The sequence below is a fragment of the Lactuca serriola genome, chromosome 7, assembly GCF_051521515.1.
Source record: "Lactuca serriola cultivar US96UC23 chromosome 7, Lser_US96UC23_V15, whole genome shotgun sequence".
NCBI classification, from domain to species: domain Eukaryota; kingdom Viridiplantae; phylum Streptophyta; class Magnoliopsida; order Asterales; family Asteraceae; genus Lactuca; species Lactuca serriola.
Genome location: NC_136414.1, coordinates 142,850,981 through 142,861,399, shown reverse-complemented (window position 1 = coordinate 142,861,399; position 10,419 = coordinate 142,850,981).

The following is a 10,419-nucleotide window of genomic DNA, read 5'->3' as shown; positions in this document are numbered from 1 at the left end:
AAAGGACAAGATTGATTAGATCAGAGTTTGACAGCGTCTTTGAGAGCTACGATTGCAAACCGAATTGTACTTATGCATATAGTTACTAGACTTATCCAAGTGGGAGACTGTTGGAATAATGTCTAATGGTACAACTATATTAGGCAAGTATTTGACCCGGTTGTGCATGGTCCTTTTGGGTTGCCTTCACCATAGCAACTTGATAGGATGATATATTAAGAGAGAGTATATATTATTAATATATTATGAAAATAATATAAAGAATAATATATTGATTTGATTAATATAAGTCATAGAATTAATTGGAATTAATTTGGTGACTTAAAGAGATTAATTAAATAAGAGGGTATAAACTGTCAAATGTTTGATAGTTAAGCTTTAGACTGTAAACCCATATAGATATACAAGGGACGGATTCTAGAAGCTAGGATAGCTTCAAAATCGTTCAAGGGGTTATCTATGGAATGGATTTGGATAGCTTTAAGAGAAGATTATCCAATTAGGGTTTAGGTTGTAACCCTTAAGGAGTCTACAAGTATAAATAGACCCCATGGCTAAGGGAAATCGGCACTTCACATAAAGTAAGAGAACCCTAGCCGATTTCCTCCCCTCTCCTCTCTCCTAAATCATCTTCCTTGCTATTGGTGTTTGTAAGCCATTAGAGGAGTGACAATTGTGACTCTAGAAGCTCCAAGACAACAAGATCAACAAGGAATTCAAAGGTATGGTTCTAAATCTGTTTCAATGTTGTTATTTACACCTAATTAGTCATTAGAAGTCTTGGATTCAAAGCATGTTTAATTAGAAAGCCTAGATCCAAGTATTAGGGTTTTGCATGCGCACATAGGAAAGTTCTTATGGCTAAAACCCATCAACAACTATCTAGATAACCACCTGTGACTTAATTGTCTTTTTTTTTACAAACGGAGGTTCATGGTGAAACTTATTTCATTCCCCTCAGTTGATGTACTCATTGATCCTCGTTTGCTGCCGGGGAATTTCCGAAGCAGCATTGTTATATTGTTGTTCATATTGATCCTTTAGGCTAGATCTTGTAAGATAGTTGTATAGAATCTATATGGGGGAATTGACGGGATGGGATAAATTGTTTTAGAGATAGAATATATCTGTGTTAATGATAATAGTTGGATTTTCAGGTTTGAGATATACATTATTATCACATTGTGTGATTGAAATCCCTATTTACTCACCAAGTTACCAACCTGACCCACTTAGTCTATTATATCACAGGTAGCTATACGAAAGATACATTATACTGAGATTCAAGGAGTATTAAGCCACTAGTTTAATTACTTTAAGGCTTGTAATATTACCTTACAATTATGTTTTTGTATTGAAGATGACATCCCAATGTTTTAACATAAATGAAATACATTTCTTCGGAAATGCTTTGATAATACCAATATCATGTTTTCTAGGAACAAATTCCGCAATACTTTTTTTCAAAAAGGATACTCTGATTTTTAAATAAGAATAAACAAATTGGTCTTTTCTGGCCGTGAAAATAAGGATGTCACAGTTGGTATCAGAGAATTAATTTAAGAGAACTAGGAATTTTAGTAAATTTCTATATTTAAACTTAGAATGCTAAGAGATGATCTTGAGGAGTGTGTCTATTATATTTTAGAAAGTATCCCTAAATAGACACAAATACTAGCTTATTTAGGGAAGATGCCTAAAATTCTCTTATAAGGATATATGCTTTATGATTCTATCATTTAAACAAATCTACGGTCTATTGCCGACCGGATCTGGAAATTTTTATTGTTTAAATTTTGATATATATATATATATATATATATATATATATATATACACACACACACACACATTATATGTGAATATTTTATCCTTTATTATTCTCTTTTAGAACTAAAAGGTACTTATAATGCTTTGAATTATGATTTGCAGCTATTAGTTGTCGATAGAGCGGAAAAGAAAAGATTGGAGCGGAAGTCGGGTTTAGAAGCTAAAATAACAAAAAAAAATGTTGAAAACTGTAATTACGCCCAACGTAATACAGGTTACGCTTAGCGTACATGCATGATGAGCAGTACGCCCAGTGTTGGAGCACTTACGCCTAGCGTACTGGGTATTTATCTAGACTTCCAAATCGCGGATGGATTCCTATTACGCCCAGCCTAAACCGACTTACGCCCAGAGTACGTAAGTCGGTTCCAAGGGTTATAAAAATCGATTATCAGCTAACCAGAGGGGGGATTCCGACTTCTAACCTATTTTAATTGACAATTAACTTCTGTTAATCCATTTTGAGGGTCTAGGAGGCGGCCAAAAGGCCGTTAAGATGACAGGAGCGAAGATTTAAAGGATTGGAGAGCGGATTCATGATAGTAATCATGTGGTTTGTTATCGTGACCATTCTTGCATTCCATTGTGATGCTATTATGTGTTTACTTTCTGATTTAGGTGTGAAAACGTTTTACTTTGTGTTTATGACTGAATATATCTTCAAATTATTGGTTTAATTGCTATTTGAATTATTTATTCTTATTTAATTTATTTTGTCAAGTTTGATTGAAGATCCATATGTGTTAAAGATTGTTTTTTTTGTTTCCTATTTGCTGAATTAATAAAGTTTAGATGACCATCTAGCTATGTTAGTTTGAATCTCCAATGACCATTGGTGATTATGACTAGAGTTTCAACCAAAACCTAGGGTTAGGAAATAAAGTAATGAAATTTAATGTGTATGCATGAGTAGAATGACCATTCGCTGCACGATTTAACTTCTAAGACTATTAGAGTTAAATAAGATCAAATCTTGCTTAATACGAACCAAATACTGATTTGCATGATTATTTGTTCACTTGATCAATGAGTTAATAGTTGTGTTGAAATCAAAGGCTTACCTGTCGTGACCATGACACTAGTCATATTAGGAATCAGTGAATAATGAATAAATATCCATTGTATCATTAGTTAACCATTAATTTAAGAAGTACTTCATCTAAATCAAAGTACCTAAAGAAATTTGTATTCATGTCAGTTTATCGAGAATTGTTATTAGTTATTCGTTTGAGATTTAATAAACATTTCTTTATTCCTTTCGTGTGTTTTGTAACCTATAATCAAATATTTTAAATTAATTCACTACCGTTCCCCTTGTGTTCGACACCTTTTCTTATCAAAGCTATACCATAATCGATCGGGTTCACTGCCTGTAAGGTGTGGTTTAGATGCTATAAATTAGGAATTATAAATAAAAAACTAGTGCATTAAATATTCACATCATATTTTTAAACATTTAATTACAGTATTAGAACTGTCAAGTAAATTTTCACAGTGATAAAGAGATTTATATGTCCGTCGTAAATAAAGATTTCACTATTTTAATTCTCTTCACTGCACACTGAACGTTTGATTTGGCGTATAGATTGATATGGTGAGAACTCAAAGCGGATTAGGAAGCGTTAATGGAATGCTAATAGAAACCATCAGCCTGGGTCACAAGTGATTGAGCGTGCACCAGAAGTAGGAGCTGCACCCGAGCCAACCATGATGGCAGGAGTGCTAGATTAGTGTCTAAGTCCATAACTATATTTGGCATGTACTTGACCCGGTTGTGCATGGTACTTTTGGGTTACCTTCACCATAGCAACTTGACTGGATGAATAATAGAGAAAGATGTTAATATGGTTTATTAATATATTATAAGAATAATATATTAAAAGAGAAATCATATTTCTTTAATTAACATTGGTCACGAATTAATTAAGAATTAATATTCTGATCGAAAGAAGTTAATTGAACTAGGGGGATTGAATTGTAATTATGTGATAGTTACAAGGTTGGGCAAGGAACCCTAAATGATAGGGTGGACGAATTCTAAGGATAACGCCTTAAGAATTCGTCCATAATGGGGATTCTAGAGTTATCTTATGGGCTGCTTGGTGGCTAAGTAACCATATAAGGATAATGACTAAAACCCTAATTCCCACACCTATATAAGGACCCCTTGGGCATGAGAATTAGGCTATACCTAACCCTAGAAGTCTTGGAGCCAAATTTTCCCTCTCCCCTCTATCTCTCTCGCTTCATCCATTTGCTCTTGATGTTTTTGATTCATTAGAGACACAGCATTTGAGGTGCTAAGGTTCTCAAACCTTCAAGATCTACAATCAACATTCAAGGTATCCATCTAACTTGCTTATTTGATATTCAAAATATTTTGTTGTATGCTAGAATAGGGTTCTTTAAAGTCTTGGACAATATGCATGAATCATTAGAAAAAATAGATCCAAGCATTAGGGTTTGCAAGAACACCATAGGAATGTTGTTTTGCTCATAACCCAACAAGGAGTACAAGCAGTGATACAAATGATGTTGGATCGTCAGATGGAAGACACAAGGCTTCTACTGCAACATAATAGGGATGAAACTACTATGCCTATTGTGCAGCCTGAATTGAACATCGAACATACTGAAGAAGGGAATTACAGTAGAACCGTTAGTCAAGCTGAACCGCTAGTGGTTAGAAGAAATAACCAACATGAATGAATTGAAAGGAATGGATGCAAGTCTAAAGACTTCACAACTTCCAAACCATCAACTTTTATAGGGAAAGGAGATCCAATCGGAGTTACGGAATGGAGCTCTGAGATGGAGCTAGCTTTCATAACATGTGGTTGCAAGGGCAAGCTACAAACTACTTATGTTGTGCATCAGTTTAGGGGTGAGACTGTTCATTGGTAGAACACTTTAGGAAAGATCATAAGCGCCAATGAGCCACTACAACTGACATGGGCAAAATTCTTGGTACACTTTAAATGCAAGTTCTACTAAACCCAAAACATGCAAGATTTGGAGAACCAGTTTCTAACATTGAAAAAAGGAAACAAGCCCATTGACGAGTATACCAATGCCTTCACAGTAGAGATGGAGTTTGCTTTGCGCATCATCCCTGACGAGCTAAAAAAATTGATAAGTATACAAAGGGACTACCATGGGAGTACATTGTGCCAGTACACCAGGTACCTACTCTTGAGGCGGCCATTTGGGATGCTAAGTCTGTTGAAGAAATAATCAAAGGAAAAACCGCCAACCAGGTTGAAGTTGGCAAGAAGAGGAAATTTGAGGGGTCTTCAAGATCTGAAAAGAATAATAGGCTCCCGAATACTGACCCCAACAACAATGTAGAAGAAATACATTGGGAGATGCTCTAAAGAGGTGACCTGCTTCTAATACGGGAAGACTGGTCACTATGCCAACAAATGCACAACCAAGAGAGAATTATGTATTAAGTCTGGTGAAGAAGGACACTTCAAGCAAGACTACCAAAGAGGGAAGGAGCTACAATGCTAAACGCATAACCAAAGCCAAAGGCAAGAGCATTCCAGATGATCATTAATGAAGCAAGAAAAGTTGCAAGGGATTAGGAGGAAGGATTATCCATATAGACAGTATCATGTGGTGTAGCCTAATATAAGAGGCATAATGTAGGATAAACTTGAATACATATGTAGTCGTTTCAAGAAATAATATAAACCTTAGTTATGTTATCCGATGTATTAAATTGTTATATGAATTTTCTTTTGTGGTGTCTCGGAGAACTACGAGAAAAATACTTAGGACGAGTATGAGTAGGTGTGAAAGGTAGTAGAGGCCTATACTACCAAAAGCGTAGGACTCGCACTTGCATCATGGAAAGTCACAAGGTTACGAAGGCGCTAGTATTTGATTCTGTTTTGTTCATGTATATCGTTACCATCGTTTCTGTAATCACTAAAAAGATGATTGTTATTCCGAACCTAGTGGTTATATCAAATCGATTCCGACTAAAATGAGTATGTAATCAGAGAAACCAAGTTCAAATGTAGCATTTAAATTAAGCTAGAAGATTAAATTAAAAGATAATCAAAGTGATCAATAGAAGTATGTTGATCGTTGTTCAAAGTAAGAACCTTGTAGCTAAAAGTGCTACATGCTAGAATGTGATTATACCACATTAGAAGATGAAGGAAGGTATCGTCCATTCTGGAATCTGACTCAAAAAGACCTGAGTCTAAGGATTGCATCATACGATGAGAGGTCATTAGAACATGACCTATTGGTCTATTACGGTAATCAAAGTAAAGACCTTATATTAAGTTAAGTCTGTTTTAGTACAAGCAACAATCTCTAATAAGGATTTATTTTGTAATTCGAAGGTTACGATTGAGAGTGCAACATAGGATAAAGAACCGGTGCAAGATTGTGCACCGCCAGCAGTCAAGAAGTCCAATAGTTAGATACTCGTTTGAAAGGACAAAATAGTTACAATTATTGTCTACAATGAAAAGATAACTTATGGAGTCATTATACAAGCATATTTTGTTGATGATACCGAGACGTAATCATCCTAAGGGGGAGATAAACGCCCGTACATTCGAGCTAGTCAATTTAGAGATAATAAGCGTTAAAAATGACTTTTTGATAGAAGATTATTTAACATAAATAATCTTAACCAAAGTTGTAGTATATGTCACAAGGATTCCGTATATATAAACAATGTTGAAATCCGACTTATAATGAAGAAATTATAACCCGTCGAAGTTTTACGACTAAACCAGCATGGAGTCGTGTATCTTAAAATGTCACGCCCCAAAACCAAGAACGGCAGAAACGTTCTGGGGCGGAGGACGTCATGTATAGTATCACAACACAGTAAATGTAAATAAGCAAACAACATCATCCATTGCATTAAATATATAATTTTAATACAAGTGTGTTCTGTACAGTTATAGACACCAAAAATAATGAAACACAAAATAATATGAGATGAGTCTTGAATGCACTCCATCTTCTCAAAAGCTGGCCTCGGTACCTGTCTAATGATGACTTGAGAATAAGTTATTTTAACAGAGTTTATCAGCATTAAGCTGGTGAGTTCATAAGTATTTTAGTGTCAATGTTTCTTGTAAAAACGTTTGAACCTGCCTCAATGTATAAGTTTGTAAAAATGTAAGCAAATGTTTGAAAGTGTTTGTAAAAGTTTGAATCTCTCAGAAAATCCTATATTTTCTATAAAAGTAACCTTCTACCAAGGCTAAACTGTTTTGTAAACCTGTCTGTTGTAAAAGTATGTAATTACCCAAGTATAACTATCATTTGTTAAAAATATAGTTTGTACATTAATGCTTAAGTGATGTTATCACTAAAATATGTAATGGGTAAATCATTGTAGTACTGTAGCTTTGTATAATAAGACTACTGCTGTACTAAATACTACTACCTTAAACCAGATTTATATTAAGGTATATTGTGATAAATTGCACCATGCTATCGACTGGTAACAACGACATAATGAATGGTCGTAATAAAAGAAATGACGTTTGGCACCCGCAGACCTGCAGGTCCGGCTGTAGCTAGCAGCAAGGTGTAGGATAGTCAATCCAGTATAGATCTATACGCAAACTCACGCTCTCCCTCCAAGGGAATTCTGGCTACAACTCGGGCCATGACATTTAAGGCATGCTCCGACACAGTGGATCACAATTGATATCGTATTCATGTATATGTAATGTTTCTCGTTCTAGTATATCTGTATATGTACTTGTTTCTAGTATATCTGTATATGTATTGTTTCTAGTATATCTGTATATGTATTGTTTCTAGTATATTTGTATATGTACTTGTTTCTAGTATACCTGTATATGTATTGTTTCTAGTATATCTGTATATGTATTTGTCCTGCGTTACCCCGATGGTAACCAACTAATGATGTACTGATGAGTATGAATATGGAAGTACTTTTATGTCTATACATGTATATATGATATATAAGTAATATGGAAATGACCTTCGGATGGTCACCCGAAATCCCACCAGACCACATCCAAATCGAGAAAAAGGAAATAGGGCGGATGGTATTCCTAAGCCTTTTGAACATTATTTATATATCTATACATATATGGGCATGCAATTTTATATATAAAAGCATAAATAAGTTTTCATAAAACATTTTGAAGCATAAATATAATTTCAAGGGAAGATTAACTTGATGTCGATCTATAAATCATTTTGAAGGCATAAGTTGATAAAAAAGTTTAAGTATAAGAAGCATTTGTTTGAATCACAGTCTATAAGTAAGTTTGGATAGTAAAACAGTTTGTAAAACATTTCAATAGTAAAGCAGTTTGAAAAACAGTTTGAACAGTGGTGAAAATCGTTGTTTTCCTAGTTATTAATCACATGTGATTAAACACAATCACATGTGATTGAAGCAATAACTTATAAGTATTAGACTTGTATTAACCCCCCCCATAAAGTGTTATAAAACATTTAAAATCATTTAAAAGGTTGATTCAAGGGGTATGAACTCACTTGTGGTGAGTCGTTTGAATTGCAGTGTCGGCTACCGTGCTAGGTGGCAAACGGAGACTGGTTTACACGCACGAGCCTAGTTATCATATAATAAGCATATATATAACTAATTAGACAAATAATAACTGAAATAAATAAATTAATACACTTAGAAAACATGTAAACACTTTTATGAGTGTTTAAGGTCCAAATGGTTGCATCTAAGTTGCTACGGGACAAGGCAAAGGGGTTTGAAACATCAAATGGTCTTGTATAGGAGTTCACCATCCAACAAACCCCACACCTTGGAGTTTACGGCCGTAAACTCATGGGTTTATGGCCGTGAACTCCTCAAAGGGTGGTTTTGGGTGTTTTGCGGTGCTATCTTGCTTCTAGAACACTCCTAGCTTTGTTGGAATAACACATGAAGTAGTTTAAGGCCCTAGGATACTCCATTGTGGAGTTTACGGCCCAAAGTCCATTCACCCTAGAGTTTACGGCCGTAAACTCCTATGGGGTGATGGATTTTAATTGTTTTAAGGCACTTAAACATCAAGGATGGCTTCCATGAATTTATCTAAGGCTTATGGGGACAAGAGGCACACTTTTGTGCCTTCACTTGGAGTTTACGGCCCAAGATATGTTCCTTGGCCGTAAAATCCTTTCAAGGAGTGATTTTTATGTGTTCTACTCTCCATTCTAGTCCCAAGGGTTCAAGGTAAATTGTCTTAAGGCTTAAGGTGTGATTGATGTGCATTTTTCCCTTAGTAAAATGGGTTTACGGCCCAAGAGGAGTTCTTGGCCGTAAACTCCTACTAACTTGTGATTTTGATGGGTTTTTGATGTTCTAAATAAGCACAAGTACTAGTGGGTAAAGTCCTTAAGTATTTGGGGAAGTTTTAGGGCACATTAAGCCCTTGAAAAGGGGTTTACGGCCCAAGGAAGTTCCTTGGCCGTAAACTCCTATATCTTGTGATTCTTGGAAGCTTTTTGGCCTATAAAGATCATACCCTAACCCCTAAACAAGTTGTCTAACAAGGAATCGGGACTAGGAAGCCTTTATGTTCCATTTTGGAGTTTACTCCCCAAGAACGTTCTTGGGCGGTAAACTCTCGGATCTTGTAATCTAAACATGTAATTTATGTTAATAAGCACCTAACAAGTATTGAATCACATATAGAAAAGTAAACTCACAATATGGGATGAAAACCCGAAGATCCGTCAGAGAGAATATGGCTTTTCTCTATTTGGAATTGTAAATAATGAATTAATTTAATTCAGAAAACTATTTATAGTCCTGGAATATTTTGGCAGAAAATATTTTTATTCCTGATATCGGACTGTAACATTATGAAACTTGAAATGCCCAAGTTTCACAAAACCAGGAGTATCCACTCTCCTGATATCATCTAAAACATAAACCCTAATGTACACAAACTTGTTCGGAAAAGCTTGAAAATCACTGAAACTGAACTAGCTTCTATTGAATAGATGAGGTTCGTACAAATTGGAAATTTCAGGTTGTCACATCATCCCCCTGATAGAGGGAATTTCGTCCCGAAATTAGAATTTAAGCAAATAAAAGTTACAAACAATTAAGCGAAAAGATGAGGGTATTTCAACTTCATCTGATCCTCGCGTTCCCAAGTGAATTCCGGTCCTCGCTTGGCGTTCCAGCGAACCTTCACGATAGGGATACGGCTTTTTTTCGTCTGCTTGACCTCACGGTCCATGATTTCTACAGGTTCTTCCACGAAGTTGAGGCTCTCGTTGATCTCGATCTCGTCGAGTGGGATTACGAGAGTCTCGTCGGACAGACACTTTTTCAAGTTAGATACGTGGAATGTAGAATGTACGTTACGCAGTGTGTCGGGTAGATCAAGTTTGTAAGCTACGGGGCCGACTCTGGCAAGAATCTCGAAAGGCCCTATGTACCTCGGATTAAGCTTCCCACGCTTGCCGAAGCGTATCAAGCGTTTCCAGGGTGAGACTTTGAGAAGGACTCGGTCTCCCACCTGAAATTCCAAAGGTTTTCTTCGTTTATCGGCGTAGCTCTTCTGTCGGTCTCTAGAGGCTTTCAATCGTTCACGGATCTGA